The 19785-nt window shown below is 48.5% G+C and overlaps 1 long non-coding RNA gene across 1 annotated transcript; it reads left to right on the top strand.

The window, feature by feature from the left end:
• The first annotated feature begins 883 nt into the window (after window positions 1-883).
• LOC146405826 (uncharacterized) lies at window positions 884-9527 on the top strand. Its single transcript, XR_014839059.1, has 2 exons — window positions 884-6226; window positions 6719-9527. It is a non-coding gene; the product is annotated as an uncharacterized LOC146405826 (long non-coding RNA).
• Window positions 9528-19785: the final 10258 nt, after the last annotated feature.

Consider the following 19785-nt stretch of genomic DNA (forward strand, 5'->3'; position numbering starts at 1 on the left):
TGGAACATTGTTTCATTTGTAAGTATAAGCAGTGAGAAGAATCTAAGGAAAATACTAGTAAAACCCACTGTAAAATGACAGTGATCTAACTGGCTATTTGAGGTTGCTGCTGGTTCTCTGCTCCCAAAGTGAACCTAGGAAGACACCCCCACCTTTTTTTTTTTTTTTTTTTTTTGCCTCCCATGGAGCTACAGAAAAAGCACTGGCCTAGGAACGTGCTACTCTGGAGACTCCCCTCCAATCTGCTTCTGCCTAGCGAGAGCTCTCCAGTGGGGCCCCCAACTTGGCCGCCTCCTGGTGCAAGGAGACTGCGGAACCAGACCGGCCACTCCACAGACTAGGGCAGCACACCCATGTCACCAGGCACACGGGGGCTGTGCTTCCTACCCCTTTCCAGACACAAGCTCCCTGGAATGATGAGCACTAACTTAATGCTCCCTTTAAAACTGACTTCAATTCTAGTCTTAATTTTCCAGTGTATCCTCATCCTAGAACATCTATAACATCACAGACACGATTTCTGACTATGATTTCAACACATACTAAAATAAATACTCAGTAATGAAAACTTAAAATACGTGTCCACATACCACCTAGTCATCTTGTTTGCATACAACACGGGGGGGACATCTCACGCCAGGTTCGTGGATGGACTTCAGAAATCCCCTAAAACTGTACACTAGGTTGTACGTGGAGAGAGATTTTTGTAGGAGGAGATTTCAAAATGTTGAATGTTTCTCAAAGTTTCATCTGTTCCACAGAAAAGCTGAACCACTGCCTCCAGCGGAAGCCTAAGGACCTGTCAGAAGGCACCAGGGAGAAGGCTGGCAGTTTCTAAATAGCCTGCCTGAAGCCATTTTCAGCAAGTTTCCCCATCTTCTTTTTTTTTTTTTTTTTTTTCACTTTCTTTTTTTTAATTAGAATATAGTTGATTTACAGTGTTGAGTCAATTTCCGACATACAGCACAGTGACCCCGTCATACATGCATATTCTCTTCCATCACGGTCTATCCCAAGAGACTGGATAGAGCTCCCTGTGCTGGACAGCAGGACCTCATGGATGACCATCCTCCTTCTTAAATGCCTTCTAATTGGTTGAACAAACACTGTTGTTACTTGGCGGAGTGGAAGGAGGTAGTCTTCTCTTGGACTGCACCTGGGATTCAAATTTTCTAGGGCACAGCCTAAGCCTGGCTCCTTCTAAGTCCTGATCAGGTTGGTCTTGGAGGTGCTGGAATGACAACACCCTGGAGAAAGGAGTAGGACTTTGCTTAAACTGGTTTCATAAATACTTGGTAAAAGCTCGAAACACCGGAATCACACTGAGCACAGCCCCAGCAGATCACCCCTTTCCCTTCAGAGGACTCAGAAGCTCAGCTCTGGGAGAGTGTTACAGGGAGAGGGGCAAGAATTGCAAAGCTCTCCCCGCAGCCAAGGTGCTGCCTGGTGGAGCTCCCTCCTGCTTCTCCATCTGCTTGTTCTGCAGCTTTTGCCAAACTTCCTTAGGTCTGACCTGAATTGTTAAATGACTTTGATAGTCTACCTAGAGGGCAAGACCCACGGCTTTCTGAGGCCCTGGAAAGGGGGTGTGCTGCTTCAAGCAGACCAAAATACTTCACAAAGTGGCCTTGCTCCTCCCCTGTGGTGACTGGACAGGGCGCTTCCAAAGAGGAGACGCAGAGTCATCCACCAAGGAGCAGCTAGTGGACATGCTGCAAATGTTGAATGAGTGGCTGACGACCGCTGCTCAGAACACGTATATGTGCCACATTCAGGGGTGGAAAAGGCAAACAAGGAAAGCCTCACAGGAGAGCCGGTACCTGAAGGAAGCCTTGGAATTTTAACAGCACAGGCAGACGCTATGATGTGGTTACACTTAGGCCTTGAAGAGTCTAATGTCAAGTTGGTTTTGAATTGTAACACTCCCCTGTGCCTGGTGTGCCCTGTGCAAATTTTTTAACCTCTCTTAAGCCCAAGAGTCTCCTCTTAAGCCTCTCTTAAGCCTGAGAATCCTTACGAAATCTGGTTACAAAACCGGGTTCATGCACATGAGCATGAAATAGGGAAAATCACACAGCTCACTCAGCACAGAGCCTCGGCGAACGCTCCTTGTGGTTCTCATCAGTACTGTCAGCAGCAGCGGTGGAGAGGAAGGTGGGGCCAACATTCCCCATGGAGAAACTTGAGTGAGTGGAGCACAGAGGAGGCAGCCAGGCTGCCTGTGGTGTCCAGCATACCCAGCACGATCAGTCCACCTGAGCCACTCTTGGCTGAAGCTTGCCGTCCTGCCCACAGACTTCTGAGGGGCGCCTGGAAGGAAAGATCAACCCCCGTCCCCTGCTCTGCAGGTTTTGTTCTGCCTGGTGACCTGGCCCTGCAGCTCCTCCTCTTCCTGTGTGAGCTTGGCATCAGGACAGAATGCAGGGTCCAGCCATGGGCAGCTCCTGCATCTGAAGGCCCTGGAACCAGGCAGATCCTTCTGGTGGCCGATTTCCCTTGGAGACAGCTAAACAGGGAGGCCCAGCAGCCTAGTGTCAATCAAAAGCAAAGAAGGAGTCAGGCTGCAAGAAAAGCCACAGAACTGCTAGAGGCGGATACTGAACTTTGGCTCCTGGGGGCCTCATTAGACCAGCACATCTCTAGGAACAGGCTTCCCTCTGTGCTGTGGGTCCTGCTGGATCCTGTTCACTCCCTGCATCTTCACTGTCACAGATCAGATTCCACTGCTTTATATTTTCCTCACTGCACTACACTGTATCACGGGAATGAGGACCTCCTGCATCAGGACCGAGCCAGCCGCACCGTAAGCGCTCAGTGAGTATTTGCTCAAAGTCGGGAGGAAGCGTGCATATCCACAGCGCACAGCACATAGCAGATGTTCCACAAAGAGCTGTCCAATGAGAGTGTGCCACCATGGCTGGGGAACAGGGATGAGGGTGGTGTGGGACAGAGAGAATTTTGTTCAGGGAAGGCTTCCTAGAGGTAGCTTTTGAGCTACACCTTAAAAGGGGGCACAAAATCCCACAAGGAAAGCTGAGCAGTGGAGCATGCTAAACAGAAGGGACAAGTATTTAGACAGGACACGCTTTGGGGACTTCTGAGAACCTGGGACGAGTTTATCTTGGCTGGAGGGCTGGAACAGTAAAGAGAAGTTCCCGGAAGCTATGTCTGGAGAAGCTTCCTGAGTGTTGCAGAGCATCTCCGAGGCCTGCGACCCAGGGGAGCTTGTCTCCAAAAGGCAATGGAGAGCCAGGGCTGGTCTTCAAAGAAGGGAGGAGTGTGATCTGTCAAATGCTCTAAGGAGATCAGTACGGCATCACCTTACAGAGCGCACTGGAGGAGGGAGGGAGCCTAAAACAAAGACAGCACCAGAAATACAGAGAACGTATGAACAGGGTTTCATGTATCACTAGATGCGGATTCAAAAGAGGGAGCAGGGGAAGGAGAATCAGAGATGACATTTAAGTGCCTGTGGCGTCACAAAAGGGGAGAATGCCACTGCAGCCTGAGCAGAGCAGTCAGGAGGAGCAGAGGAAGGATCGGCAGCCTCAAGGAGAAGAGTGCAGAGGCTGCTCTCCTCTATGACTCAGACTCTCCACCTGGTGAATTCTCGTGGCCCTGCAAGCGGCAACGTCCCACAGAGCCTGAAACTCCAAACAGAGACCGGGGCTGGAGGAACGGCTGCGTTACCGCCATGAACGTCATGCCTGTGGACAAAGGCTACACAGACCTTGGAATCAGCACAGTTTAGAGAGCTGGATAAATCTGGCTTTGAATCCTGGCTCTATTTCCTCATATACGTGTGATTTGGGGCAAAGCTCTTAACTCATCAGAGCCTCTATTTTTAATCTGTGAAATGGGAATAATAATAAACATATCCTGTAGGGCTTTAGTGAGACCTAAACAACATACACATGTAAAGTCCTGAGCATGGTGCCTGCTAATGCCAGAATACTCCAGGTACATAAATAATTATCAGTATTATTTTATTATATTTCCTTAAGACAGAGGTTGCACATAAAAATGCCTATAGGGTCCCAACTGGAAAGATAAATGAATTAAGCCAGTTCTCCACCTCCAAAGAGGAGTGACTCTCCACCATTTGGCAAATTACTGCCACAATGGAATATGGGGGTCTAGGTTGGCAGACTTGCCTTTTTTCAAAAGAGGCCAGAATCTAGACTATGGAGGTAGAAGCTTTCCCATTTTAAAGTGCTGACTCTGAATTTAAATTATAAAATAATATTGTGACATCTCAGTATATGAACCACACCCCCCCCCCAAAAAAAAAGTTATCTGTGGTGCTGGTACAGCCTGAGAGCTACCACTTGTGAAATCTGATTTAAGAAAGGCTTCCAGCCTCATGCAGGAGGCTGTGTGCCCTTTGGAAGATGCAGCTGCCATTTGAGATATTAGGCCCCGGTGTTTTCCACGTGTAAAGAGGAGGGTTTACAGAGGAAGAACTGACCAGCCCCCCGAGCCTGCAGTTCTGAGGTCTGAGTATCTGAGGAGTCTGGCCTTGATGGTGCTAAGGAGATGAGCACTGGGAGGGGGTCCAGGGCTGAGTGAGCTGCCAGGGAGGCCAGGGGAAAGGCCATGGTTATTTACCTGCTACAGAAAAAGATGAGGAGGAGAGGTGGTGAGGCTGGCTGGAGAGCAGAGAAGCAGGAAATCTGACCTTACTAGTTAAACCACTTTACCAAGAACCACAGCTGAACCAGCACTACAGCTGGACTGAACCAAGTCTAAATCGGAGTCTAAGGAAATTGTGTGTGTGTGTGTGTGTGCGCGCCCACCCGAGCTATGGAGGCAAAGGGAGAAGAGGCCTGAGTGTGTGTGTACCTCCTCATCTGTTTGCTTTTCTCAAGTCTGTTCCTGCATGAACACACCTTTCTAATCCCTCGTATTCGGAGAGGAGGAATTATCAGCGGTAGCTGTTTCTAGAAACCTCCACAGCACCCTTTCTGCCAGCAGCCCTGGCCCCCAGGTGCCCAGGGCCGGAATCTACAGCCGGCTTCTAGGACCTAGACTGGAGAATCCCACGGAGCAACCTGCACATTAAGACCCTCCAGACCTCATGCCAAGGGAGAGCCAGGCATTCCAGGGCCCGTGTTGCAACGACGGGGCAGGTCCACACATACCCAGTGGGGACAGAGAAGCTCTGCCGTGGTCCCAGCAGACTGCGGTGGAGACACTGGGGAGACAGGATCACCTTTCAGCAAGGTGCTTGGTTAGCTCAAGGTGAAGACTTAGCTTCCTTCCCATTGCTGGGACATGTGACCTTGATGCAGAGTACTTTCCACCTCTGGGCTGATGGATTCTGCAGCTCTGTGACCCATGACATTTTAGAAAAAAGAGACTGCCATCTTTTTTTATTTTTGGCACACCAGCGGCATATGGAGGATCTGGGCCCAGGGATCGAAACTGTGCCACGGCTGTGACGATGACGAATCCTTAACCTGCTAATCCACCGGGAAACATTGAAGTGCAATCTTTTTTTAGCATCAGAAGTCTTTTTTTAAAATGACCTCTTGGACTCAATGCCAGCATATAAAATATATTTCTAAATGGGTGATTAATGTGTTCCTTAGTCAGTTTGAATCTTTATTTTTTGGCGGCAAAGATGTTACTCTTTTTGAAATCTTAGAAGTACCTACAGGAGACTACAGCGTTCTTTGGTGCATGGAGTGAAAACCATTGATTCAACTGCAACAGGAGGGAACTAGCACTGTGCTGGAAAGAGAAAGGGTGCTACAGAAAAAGGCCTGGCCCTGGGTTTTTGTCTAGACTCTGTGGTGTTCTGGCTCTAGTCTCTGGAGGATTAGCACTCACAGTGTAACATCTGAGAAGTCCCTTCCTGTCTCTGGACTCAGAGTCCCTGTCCATGGAGGTAACTGCCCCTGAGGGTCTAGGCTGTGGCTGGCACTCACTGTTCGGCCCAGAAGAAGGCTGCATGATCACAAAACCACACGGGCACTAACCCCGGCACGGAACAGACGCAGCCCCTTTGTACAACCAAATTTACCTATGACAGTGAGTTTTGTAGGCTGATTACAGACCAAGAAATACAAATGAAACTTGGAGGGTCTCGTGTGGTTCCAGGAGGTGCAGAAGAGCAGCAGATGGAGTCACAGTTACACGCCCAGCCCTGCAGCCGGACGTAGACGTCAGTCCTGCCCGCATCAGCTACTGGCTGTGGGGTCCTGGCGGACATCCTTACCCTCTTGTTTTCCTCATCTGCAAAATGGGAATGACACGGTGTCTTCCTGGCAGGGTTGCTGGGCTGGTCAGAAGGAAGCCACACAGCAGGGAAGGCTCAGACTGCACCCAGACCTGGGTTCAGATCCTGTCCCTTCTGCTAAGTAATTTCTTGTCCGTCAAAGAGGGGTGACGACTAAATCAGATGTGTCTGTAACACACTACTGTCAGCACTGTACTTGGAATACAAAAAAATCCAGGGAAAAAAGTGGTATGACCAAGGATAAGGGAAATATGGAGCAAAGAGCACCAGCAGGGGAGGCTGGGTGGACGGTGCACCCTGGCCACGCTCCACCTCCCGGGGACCTCCCAAAGGGCTTTCCTCCTTCCTGGCTACCGCATCCTTACCTGTGTAAGGAGGGTGTTGCACTTCACGCTCAGATTCCAATACTCCCTGAGTTTACAGTGGACTCTGAGCTTCCAGTTACAGAACCAGAGGGGTCTGGGAATCAGGGTCCAGGGTCCCAACCAAATGCTTGCAGGGTCAGCGGCACAAACCGTCTGTAATTGCATTGTTTTTAATACAGTCACAAAACTGACCTATTAAAAAACACAAACGAATATTCTTCACATCCACCAAGAAATGTGCTCAGTGCCACTTCTCTTGAATCACGGACACAGCCTCAAATGTGAAGAGACTGGAGAGAAAGGGAGCAAAGGGGGCCTCAAACCCACATAAAAGTGGCACCCACTATTCGGCAACAGTTGATTGTTGCCAGACAGAATGAAGGTTCAGTGCTACTATGGCTTCCAGGTTTTCAGTATTTTGTGTGTGTGCGTGTGCATGTGTGTGAAATTCTTCTCATCAGTAAGGCTGGCAAACAATTCACAATTTCAAATACAGTACTTCTGCAACTCACAGATTGCGCTCCTGGATTGCATTTGCAATTTCACGTGTAACCAGTTCCTAAAACCCATCAGCAGGTGTTGCCTGCTCTGATCCAATGCTCCACGCCTCCAATCCCCCAAGAGAATGTGGGCACATGACTCCACAGACCGCATGCTCATCACATTCAGTAGAACCCAGGATGGCTATCTGACCCCAAAGCAGGTCTCCGAGGCTGTCGTTTTCAAACTTTAGGATCCAAAGAATTCACTTGGGAATAAAAGCTGTTGAGGAGTTTGGGCACATGAACCCCTCAGATGCCACCCCCAGACATTCCGATTCAGCAGGTCAGGGTGGGCCTCAGGAGTCTGGCCAGCCGGTCCCTAAGCCTCACTTTGGGAAAATGACCTCAGGTCTAGCCAGGGGCCAGTAAAATGGACGGCTGCAAAAGTAAGTTCTGGATGATGTGGGCACCTGGCATTGGAGGGTGATGAGCCGAGCTGACTGCTGTAACTGAAGGGACACAGACTGAGGACAGCTACCCACCTCCTCCAGGGCATGGACAGTGACCCACTCATGACACCCACTTATCAGCAGTTTAAGAATTCATAGAGAAGTAAGGAAGAAAAGAAACCATATGAGCTGCAGAAGCCAAACCACATGGAGGCGAGACTACTGTTCAGCCTCTAGACTTTCACTCTTAGTGACTGGATTATCTCATCTCTCTCTATATGCATTTGGCATCTGTCACTGCGTCCTCTGAGAAGGACTGGTCTATGGCTGACCCCTATCTTACTGCTAAAAAATAAGGCCTGACTCGGTCCATCCAGTCCCCAGACAAGGCACAGCACTCCTACTGTACACAGCTGGCATGTCGTTGGGTCAAACTGCCATTCTGCATTGTGTCACCACTTGTCAAGGTACCAAGGTCAGGTGATGCTAAGTGTGGCAACCTATGTGTCAGGAGTCTCGCAGAGGAAGGGGAGGGATAGCAGGCTCCTTACCCAGACCACCCGCTGCGACAGTGGTGGTAAAGTAACCAGAATGTCCAAAGAGAAAGAGGCTCTAGGAGTCTGAAGGGACAAGTGATCCAAGACGAGCACTCTTGCCCTGGTTGGTGCCGGATGCTCTCCATGGAGAGCAGACAGACTAGCCCAGTGGGTGAGGGTATAAGCTCTGGAATCACACTGCTTGGGTTCCTATTCCAGTGCCACTGTTCTCGAGCTGTGTAATCGTGGGTAAAACACTCACCCTCTCTAAATTTGAATGTCCCAGTCTTTCAATAAGAATGAATTTAACAATACCTCACAAAGGGCGGGGGGTATTATTGTGAGGGTTAAGTGAAATCCTGGCCTTAAGCACAAATCCCGGTGTAGAGCAAAAGATAATATTTAGTTTAAAGGGCAAAAAAGAAAGCTACAGGGAGCTCTCTTCTCAGAAAACCTCCTCAGGGAAGAACAGAACCACAATGTGAGAGGAAACCCAAGTTCTGGGGAAACATGAGCTGGTGCTGCTGTCCTGCAAGGAGAAGAGACAGGAGAGGATTAGCGGGCACACGTGGCGTGGTGGGTGGAAGGGACACACTGCAGCAGGAGTGCACAACGTCTGTGTCCACACGTGCCAGCTTTGCACCTAACCCTGTGCCCAGCCCTAAGCAAGTCCTTCCGAGGCCTGGGCTTTACTTTCTCCACTTCTACAATGAGGGGGTTGGGCCCTCTGACCTCAAAGGGCACTTTGCACTCGAAGACCCTGGAATCTTTTGAGGATCAAGAAGAGAAGAAGAAAAACCAAAGATTTAGTCAAGTAACTCCAGATTCTAGCATAGCTGTTTTTAACAGGAAACAACTTGAGGCTGATAGGATAAGAGCCAGCGTAGCTGGGTTAAGAAGATTTCACTGGGACCTAAGAACTCTGAGCACGTGGAGGAGGGCATTACCTGGAAACAGGACTGAACTGGTCCTAGGCCATCCTGGGTGGAAGGGGACCAGTCTGGAGGGCCCCTCCCCCACGTGGCTACAGGGCACAGGTGCTCCCTTCATTCAGGTCTCGTCTCAACAGCCCCTCCCTCCTCAGTGCCTCTGCCTAACCCTTTTCCTGGATCTAAGCCCACCTCTCACTACTCAGTCTAAACCCACTTCTGTCTCTCTCAAGGCACTAAATCTACACTGTGCTTCACACACAACCTGATGCCGCATTATCGATCATCTGGCTCCTTCGCAGACCCAGCTCCACCACAGCACCGAATGTGCTTGCTCCTCTCGGCTGAACCCCAGCTCTTAAAACAGGGCCTTGAACACAGCAGTCTCAATAAACATTTGGGAGCAGAAGAGGAGGAAGAGAGGACGAGGAACGAGAGGGGAAGTCATCCTATAGCACAACCTCCTCTTCTGTCCTGGTGAACAGCAACCAACCCCCTTATTCCTGCAAAGTTTCTCTCCATGGGGCCCCATGCAGGCGGCGGCAGGTGCCACCCCGAGGCAGGGAGGCCACAGTGGGATGCAGACCTGAGAATAGGCATCCCACCTGGAGCAGACTCTGACCTGGGAAGGCTCTCCCCCTTGATTATGGGGGCTGTTTGCTGGCCTCACATGGGGCTTTGAAGGCTTGGACATTCAGGAACTGTATGAAATTTCTCCTCTTCCGCATCCAGGAGGCCAGTAACTGTCAGGAACTTGATTGTCTAAGGAATATAAACAAAAGAACAAAGGCAAAATCGACGCACTGGAAGGAAAGGCATCTCAGAGCGAAAGGAATATGAAACCTGTTTGGAACTGAACCACCACCAGAGTGGCCTGACAGGAGGACACCATCACAAACCCCAGGCATTTCTACTTAAGGGTGTGGGAGGAGGGGTCAGATAAACCAACAAGGCTCCATCTGGGTTCTCAGCTCAGTTCATAAGAACTTCATAAAAGAGGCACATGGCAGCAGAGCTTGAGCTTCTCCTTGCAGAGCAACCCTGGCAGCCAGCTGGGCCCCGGTGTGCTCTGAGAGCAGAAGGGAGGTCCCAGGCAGGCTGCTGCGCGTATCGGCGATGCTGTGAAGCAAGCATCGGGGCCTGGGAGCTGGCAGGACATTTCTACTTAAGGGCCGGATGACTTCTGGCAAACTCCCCTCCTCTGTAGTTCTGTTCCTCACCACAGATCTGGGCTGCCTCTGGACCCTCTTCTCTGCTCCTTCAAACCTTGCCAGCAGTCTCAAGTCCTCAGTGCAGCCTCTGGCCTGTCTTCCCTGGCTGCTCCACACCTTCGACTGCTGGCAGATAAACTGCTTCTGGCTGGATGGGAAATTGCAGCTCCAGAACCACCATGAGCTGCAGCCATGGACACCAAGGGTGAGGAGGGATTTCACTGCTGCCAGACCCCCAGGCACTTTTCCTCTGTGACACCAGGCTAATAGGCTTGCTCCTCTGTCTAGAACCAGCGGCACCATTGCCTGCCTTGCCAAGTTCCCCCCCATAGCATGGGCTCCAAGGGGAAAAAGCTACCAAGAGGGGCCCTGCGTCCTTGGCTTTGGGTGAGAAGGTGAGTATATGACTCTGAGGCTTCAAGGGACTCCTCTGCTAACATTGCATCAACTCCCTGACTTAGGAAACGGGAGTCAGAACTCTGACCAGTCAACTCAGGGCTTTCATGAGAATCAGGTGGAAAAGCAGATTTGGAGGAATTCTTTGACCTGCTACTTAGACCCCTGGGGTCCAAGACCCCGAGCCACCGCTCTGACCTCTTGCCCCTCTGCCCTGCTACTCCCTCACTGTGCCCATCCTCGTGGCCCCTCCAGCAATAACAAAGCAGTCGGAGCATGCGCTCTGGAGTCACACTGCCTGCACTGACATACGGGCTCTCCTGCTTACCAGCTGTGTGATTTTGGCAAGTTAACTCATCTCTCTGATCTCCAATTCCTCATCTGAAATTGAGGATAAAACAGAACCTACCGAAAGGATTGCTGTGAGGTGATATATAAGAAAGCATCTGATGCAGCACCTAAGATACATTAGTATTCTTTCTCTAAAGACCCCCAACCTGTTGGTGACAGCTCAGCCGTCACCAATGCAATCCGTGTAGGACGTATCTAATGACACTGGTTATCTGGACAGTCAGTTCACAAGACGAAGTCCACAGACCCCGGGGAGTCCTCAGGATTCTTTCAAGGGATCTGCAAGCCAAAACAATTCTCAAGATGGTACTACCTTGCCATTTTCACTATGGCAATATTCACACCAAAAGTGCAAAAGCAGTGGCAGACAGAACTGCTAGTACCTCAGCATGAATTGAAACAGTAACTCCCAACTGTACAGTTCATCATTGTATCCTGTATTGCTCCAACCAAATATAAAAGCCTGTTTCACTTAACATTGCGTTTTATTAACAATAAATGTTAACTTTATTAAATCTTGACCCTCAAGTGTGTTTCTTAGAAACAGTCTGTGTGACAAAAATCAAGACAGGCATAAACTTCCTCTGCTGGACACTGAAATACAACACGTATCTAAAGGAACAGCACTCACACAGATATCTGATTTGCAATGTCAATTAGCTGCTTTCGTCATTAAAAAAAATTATTTTTCTTGAAAGAAGGACTGCCTAACAAACTTTGTAATTCAGATGTGAGTAGTTGGAAGACATTTTCCCAAAAACGAATGAAGTGAGCCTGTCACTTCAAGGAAAATTACTACCAATATTTGTTGCTAATGATATTTATTTATTTATTTATTTTGTCTTTTTGTCTTTTGTTGTTGTTGTTTGTTGTTGCTATCTCTTGGGCCGCTTCCGCGGCATATGGAGGTTCCCAGGCTAGGGGTCCAATCGGAGCTGTAGCCACCGGCCTACGCCAGAGCGACAGCAACGCGGGATCCGAGCCGCGTCTGCAACCTACACCACAGCTCACGGCAACGCCGGATCGTTAACCCACTGAGCAAGGGCAGGGACCGAACCCTCGACCTCATGGTTCCTAGTCGGATTCGTTAACCACTGCGCCACAACGGGAACTCCCTGCTGCTAATGATAAAATTCAAGCTTTCAAGTGAATTTTGGAAGACTCATATCCGCTGCCATGAGCTTGTCAGTTTCCCAATACTTAAAAGATTTTTCTAATTAGATTGAGGTTTTATTGAAGAATGTGATTTTTTTCACATGATAGAATGAAATGAGTTAACGTTTGGAAACTCAGCATAGCTCAGTGAGCTAATATTTTCCCAATAACCAATGCATGATGTTATAAAATAGTGCATGGATAAAAGAACCACTTAAAGGGTAAGTTGTGCCAATGGATTATATTAAAATATGAAAAGTTCATTGAAATGGTTCCCTATTCCACACTGCAACTAACCTTTCAGAAATTACTTGGCAAGTTTTGAGGTAATAGCAAAGAATGTCCACAATTAGCTCAAAAGGCCACTAAAATATGTTCACATTTTTCAACTATGCCTCTGAGGGAGGCCTGGCTTTATTTATACACCTCAACAAAACAGCACATTGTAAAAGATTAAATGCAGAATCAGAATAAGAATCAAGTTATCATCTACGAAGGCAGATATTAGAAACATACACAAAGATAAAAAACAATGCCATTTTCTCAATATTAGTGTTTTTGAAAAATTTTCCCAAAGATATATTAATGATGTCAACATATAATGGATTTAGCCTATTTCTGTTATTTTTAAATGAATTAATACATCAGTATTTTTAAAATGTGTATGTTTTAATTACTCACATAGTAAATATCAGAAAATAAAAATATTCATAAACAGAACCCATTTCTGGTGCTCAATAATTCATTAGGAGAGTAAAGTGATCTAGAACCAAGAAGTTTTAGAACGACTGCTTGAAATGTTTGAGAGGGAGGTAGCAAAAGAGAAAACTGAAGTTCCATGTGCCCAGCGCAGGAAGCGACTGTCCAATCGTGCTCGGTCCATCATCGCACACCAGGAACACTCGGGACTGCTCGGTCCAACCCTGAGCACCACACTTTAATAGGAAAGCTGACAGACTGAATACGACCCAAGAAAGGTAACGGGACTACTGAGGAGTATGAAAACTATGTCCCCAGAGGAATGAGAGAACGAATCAGATAACTTTACCCTGGAGAAGCATAAATAAAAATAAAAACTAATCTTATGGAATCAGAGTAGCTTCTTCAAATCTCGGAAAGGTGGTCAGATAAAATTTAAATCAAAGAGATGTAAAAGAATGGCCCCAAATATGTATTTTGCTACATTTGCATTTTTTGCTTTGTTTTCTTTTCTCCTCTCTCATTTTCTAATTATTCTTTCAATACTGAAAGTTGTTTCTGGTCTCATCCTCTTCTCTTTTTCTAGCCTTCCTTCTTTCTGTCACTCTCTCCTCTTTCTCGCTTTCCGTTCTTTTCATTATTTTTCTACCTTATTTACCCACATCATAGAATGTAAATATTTTTGCCATTTTTTCAGAGAATTTTATCCTTCCTTCTTCAAAAAGGTGAGTGTGAGAAGAAGTAGAAGAGGAAGAAGAAAGGGAGAAGGGGAGGAGCAGGGGGAGGTGAGGAGAAGAGACGGGGAGGAAGAAGAAGAATAATAAAAGTAATAACCTGCCTTTCCTCCCCTCTGTGACCTGCAACACTGAATATCCCAGAGATGTAAGACTACATGCTGGTAGCTTCCAGTGTGGAGCAAGAACATCCACAGCCAGAATGGAGAGCAGGAAGGGTGAGGAAGGCCGATCCCTGGGCTCTGGGCTCTTATTTACCCCAAAGCCATCAGAAGAAAGAAAAGTCACAGTATAGAAAGTGTGGCTGTTTTGTAGGCAATTTTTCAAAAAGGAAGCAGAATAGAGAGTTCTGGAACATCTTCAAAAGACGACTTACAACAAGAAGATGCCTCTTCTAGAGAAGGAACTTCAAGAAAGAAGGTAAGATAGACAAAACTGTGCAGAAAATACCTTTCACAATATTTTGTCCAATAATAAAAAACTGAAATATCCCAAATGTACAATAAGTGAAAAGTTAAATCACTTCTCAGAATAACTCTTCACTGATTACTGAAATATCCCAAATGTACAATAACTGAAGAACTGAAATATCCCAAATGCACTATCATAAGTGAAGAGTTAAATCTGGGACATTATGCAGTAGACTATTAAGCCACCAAGATAATGTGAAAATTTTTATTTCAATAATCAACAGATTAAATTATATTTAATAATGTATTCAATGTATTTCTGTTGAGCTGCTACCTGCACTTAGCAGATACTGGGCATTCAGCGGTGGGCATAGGCACTGCCATGATACAGCTTAAATTCAAATTAAAAATATGGATTTTAAATTCTTAATTATACAAACAATGAATTAAATGCCATTTAATCCCTATTTCAATAAACATGCCAATATAAAACACAGCTTCTATTATTACACCCATTGTACAGATTAAAAAATGAGGCTCACTGGATAAATAGAAGCTAGGTGGTGGAAGGGCTGGAATTCAGATCCCAGTGGCCCAACTGCAAAGCCCAAACTGGAAAAAAATCGCAAGGAAAGGGACACAACTATCAGAAGAGCCATCTGAGGCCCCCGCAGAAAGAGGTCCTGGCCCAGAACCTCTTTCTGGAAGACGCAAACGCCGCCTGAGACCTCAAGACGGGCTGCAGTTACCTGGGAAGCTTCCAGAGAAGGCCCTGGAGACACATTCTGCTCCCCCCCAGGGCAGGAGGTTTGGGCGTGACACTGACAGAGGCTGCGCAGAGGCGGGAACGAGGCCAGAGGCGGAACCAGGGAGCTACCGCTACAGGGCCGTCCAAGCTCGGGGCTTTGTTTGGGGGTGGGTTGTATTTATTTTTGTCATTTTAGGGCCACACCCGTGGCACATGGAGGTTCCCAGGCTGGGGGTCTGAATCGGAGCTGCAGCTGCTGGGCTACGCCACAGCCACAGCAACGCCGGATCCAAGCCGCACCTGCGACCTACACCCCAGCTCGGGGCAACACCGCATCTTTAACCCACTGAGCGAGGCCAGGGATGGAACCCGCGTCCTCACGGATGCCAGCCGGGGTGGCTACTGCTGAGCCGCGACAGGAACGCCTCAGTTAGGAACTCTAATTTACCCTAAAAACTCCTAGAAGTATTTCAAGCAGAAAAGTATCAGCATCAATTTTCCGATTACAAACTGTAACTCCGGCAACTCGGTGGAGGAGCATTTGAATGAGTCAACAACAAAGTCCCCACAGGCGAAGCCCATTAACCATTCGCGGGAAATGAGAAGAGAACCTGCGTAGTAAAATAACGTCTAACCTTTCTTCCACTGCGCTCAGTCCGGCCTCACCTGCTCCCCGGGCGCTGCTCCGGGAAGCTCACCCGCGGCGCCTCAGGCCCCGGCTCCCCGGCGCAGCCGCCGCGGCCACCGCCCAGGACGCCTCAGCGGGCGGAGCGCCCAGGCGCTGGGCGCCCTCACGGCAAGATGGCGGCGGGGCCGAGCGTCGAGCCGCGTGCACACGGCCCAGTGCACGAGGGCCGCACGGCCCATGCGCAGAAGCCCTGGGCCGACACCGCCCGGCCAGACGGCGGCGCGGGGCCGTGCGCAGAGGCGCTGCACCAGCTCCGGGGCCGGAGCGCGCGCCGCACAGCTGTGCCCCACTTGCAAAAACCACTAGAAGCCTGTTAAGCAGCCCCGTCTACCGCCGGGGGGGGGGAAAGGGCGCTCGCGCCAGAGCAGGGGGCTCCCACCTCTGCATTCTTTGATCAAAGAATAAAGCTTTCCTTTGCCTCTAAGAAAAAAAGCACGAAGGCCAGTCGGGAGGCTCTCGCGGTGAGTCAGTCCACAGGCGGAATAAGAACCAGAAGAGAAGAAACAAGGCTCAAGAAGAGAGGAAAGAGGTCTGTTCCCAGAGGAATGCCGACTCCACAGCCGACTGAGTGGGAGAGGTGAGCGGGAGGCAGACGCGGGCTGCTAGGAGGATTCCTGAGGATACAGAGACCAAGCCACCTGCCAAAGGAGCCGCCGCTGCTGATGGAGGAGCATGGGAGGCGGGACGTCGCTCTGCGGGAGAAGGTCATCGGGTCACTGTAGGATGAGCTGCGTTTGAAGCACCTGATACTCAGGTGGTGACGCTCAGTGAGAAGGTGGCGTCGGAAGCTCAGGCGGAGGAGCTGGGCTCGAGTTCTGTGGATCAGATGATAGAGCCTCGGGGACGGATGAGAGACGCTTGTAGTGAGAGGACGAGAAAGCTCAGGAGAGGACCTGAAGAACACGGACATGTAAGGAGTGGGCAGAGAATAGGACTGAAACAGTAAAAGCGACTGGAGGATGAGCAGCAGCCAGAAAGGTAGTAAGGAAAAGCCCTACAGAGGCAAAGGGCGGTGTCCTGCAAGAATAATTCCAGAAGGCAGAAGTAGTCCCCACACACGGCTACCTTAACTGGACTTCAGGAACCGGGAGGTCATCCGTCACCTTTGGGACGCCAGCTGCTGTGGCAGGGTGGGGGCAGAAGCTGATGAGTGGGGTAGCCCATCAGCAGGTGGGCAAGAGGAGAAGTGGAGAGGGCACACGGAGACACAGGGCCACACAGGCCAGGGGAACGGGGGAGTGGTCGCTGATGAAGAGCCCAGCTCCGTGGGGTACCTTCCCACTTCACGGTCAGCATGATCTGAACAGATGAATTAGACCAGCTTCTCACACGCACACTAGGACTGATAAGCTTTGCTACTACTGGTTGGGAAGCACTGAACGTCTAAGCCATTTGATTTCCCCAAGAAGAAAATACCAGAAATAAAGGTTATGGAGAACATCATAACATCTGATATGAACATGAGAAGGCTACAATTGACCTTCTGATTCTATACTAGCGATAAACATTATTTTTCGTATAAGATCATTTAACATTTGCTGATCACTGATGATGTGCTGTGCATTGTTTTAAGGACTGGGCACAGGTAGTGTAATCCTCACAACTCCATTAAGTCATTGTCCCCGCCTTGCAGATGCAGAGACGGAGATGCAGAGCTCAAGCAGGTGTCCATATGCACACAATACTACGTGCTGGAGTCAAGATTCCTGAGGGGTGTTTCTCCCTGACTTGTCCAAGGGACAGAGGAGAAAAAATAAGTGGAAAGCGCCGAGGGTAGGAAAGGTGAAGTACTTCTGAGGTTGTCCGTACACCTCCATTCCAGAGACATCCTGGTGTGAAAGCAGAACAAACTGGTCTTGAGAGGCTCTCAGTTCCTTTTTCCTGGTGGCTCAGAAGCAGACAGTCCTTTGCCCTGAGCCACCTGCTTTCACCCCTGTGGCACTAGCCACATACTTACGTTCTTCGAAATTCCAGTTGTCCGATGGCTGGAGCACGTGGATGAACTGAAGATCCCAGAGGACTTGCGAAGAGCAGAAAGCAAAGCGTCTTTCTTAGAAACGGCCCTCTCACTGTGAGGCCCTATCTGCACACCTCTACACAACCTGCAGGGTACCTTCACGCCCGTGACCTCACTTAGTTTCCACAGCAAGCCTAAGGTTGACAAGAACGCGTTGTGACCTGTACATCCTGACCTCTCCTTGAAACCTTTCTTTTCTCCCCTTTTCTTATCGTGCTGCTTAGCCATTTGGCTTGTCATTTCCTGTGCCTTGATCTGAGTTAATAATAGTCTTTGTTTGGTTCTGGACTAAATGGCATTAGGATCATTGTCTTTCCTTGAAGGGAAGAAACATCAGTATCAGCCTATCTTTGGCTGCCGAGTACACCAGGAATACCAAGGACAAGTGAAATTCAAGCTACTCAGAACTTTGTGAGGCTTGTATTGGTCAGGTTTCAGTTGAGGGTAGATTCATCATGGATGTGATGGAATAAGTTACTATAAAAATTGGACCTTACGCAACTGTGGGTGATGCTGAGGAAGTGAAACTTTTGAAAGCCTATTTGAAGAATCAGGTAAGGAGTCCTAGTAAATCTGAAAAGTCAAGCATGTCCAGCTACCACAGCAGGCTCACAAAGGGGTAATGCCTGAAGAGATCCATTCTCTCTCAGACGTTACTGCCTCTGGGGGTTCCAAGAGGAGCTGGAACTACTGGTCGTTGAGAGGAATTGCTGGATGAACTGAAACCTACTACATACCTCTGCACCGGTCACCACATCTGAACACAGTGACCTTCAGAGAGTATTCATGGCTGCTGATTCAGATTTGCCTTGCAAAGCTTGTACAAGTTCCTTTTTTCGCACAACTCTGGCCTAGGACCAGAAAGGGAAGCATCTGTAGTTCCCAACTACACTATGCTGACACAGCCACATTCAGCTTGAAAAGCTAAAGGCAAATGAAAGGCAGGGTTTGCCAGCACAGGAGGGGCTGTCACATCAGAGTCAGCCTTGACTTCTCCTCTCTATCCCACATGCCCAGTGCGTCATCAAATCCTGAGTTTTATGTCCACAGCGACACACTCCTTTACCCTCTTCTCTGTCCCTGGGGCCGTCACCCCAGTTCTGACTCTCCTCACTTTCGTTTAAAGACTCAGGGCCTTTCACGTCCCCTTGCCCTGCTCCCCAGCCTGAGCAGCCTTTGCACTTGACACTGCTTGTGCCCGGTGTGCTCTCCCTCTCTGAGACCTTGCACCTCTGTTTAAATATCACTTCCTTCTGAATGCTGGGGGCTCGCAGGTTCTTCTCCGTTCTAGCACATAGTACACTTTACGTATTATTACTGTTTTTTTAATTTTCTTTTTTTTTTTTTTTTTTGTCTTTTCCTGGCCGCCCCTTGGCATATGGAGTTCCCAGGCCAGGGATCAGATTCAATTTCCAGTTGCCACCTATGCCAAAGCTGGGGACTGAAGCTGTCGCCAATCCCACCGCACCACAGTGGGAACTCCACACTTTATGTAGTACTTAAGTAACTATCTAACTCTGCATCCTCAGCAACTAATGCCTCACAGCTAGGGGCTCAATGATGTTAGACTATTGAAAGAATGCGTGATAAAAGAGTGAATGAATGAATGAAAAGTCTCTCCACTTCCAGCGTGTCTTCTCTTCAATCTCTCTTATACTCTACATGGACATTATCCTTTTGAAACCCCAGTCTTCTTCAGTGACTTGTCATCGCCAAAGGACTAAAATCCAAAGCCTTATCTGTGCATTTAAGAACCGCCACGTGTGATCTCAGCCTCTCTTTTTTAAATACCTCGCTGTATTCCTCTACATGTTTCTCTTGCAAATCAGAGTGATCTACATGTTAGTCCCTTAAAAAGAGTAATTATTTGTAATAATTAAAAAATAGCTTTTATTGGGAGTTCCCATTGTGGCTCAGCCGGTTAGGAACCTGGCTAGTATCCAAGAGTATGTAGGTTTGATCCCTGGCCTCACTCGGTGGGTTAAGGATCCGGCATTGCCATGAGCTGTGGTGTAGGTCACAGAGGTGGCTCAGATCTGGCGTTGCTGTGGCTGTGATGTAGAGGCCAGCGGCTGCAGCTCCAATTCAACCCCTACCCTGAGAACTTCCATATGCTGCAGGTGTGGCCCTAAAACAAACAAACAAATAAACAAAACAGCTTTTATTTATTGAGCATATACTACATACTAGGCACTGTGATAAACTTTTTTATATACTATATCTTATTGAACTATCATGATAATCACATCACAATAGCAATCACGATAAGAGATAAGAACACGAAAGATCGGAAAGGGAAGTTCCTGTTGTAGCTCAGTGGGTGAAAAGCCCGACATAGTCTCCATGAGGATGCGAGTTTGATCCCTGGCCTTGC

This window comes from Sus scrofa, chromosome 2 (genome assembly GCF_054392235.1).
Source record: "Sus scrofa isolate SSC_HxYL_T2T_F1_AM1 chromosome 2, Sscrofa_HxYL_maternal_Yorkshire_Landrace_v2.0, whole genome shotgun sequence".
NCBI classification, from domain to species: Eukaryota; Metazoa; Chordata; class Mammalia; order Artiodactyla; family Suidae; genus Sus; species Sus scrofa.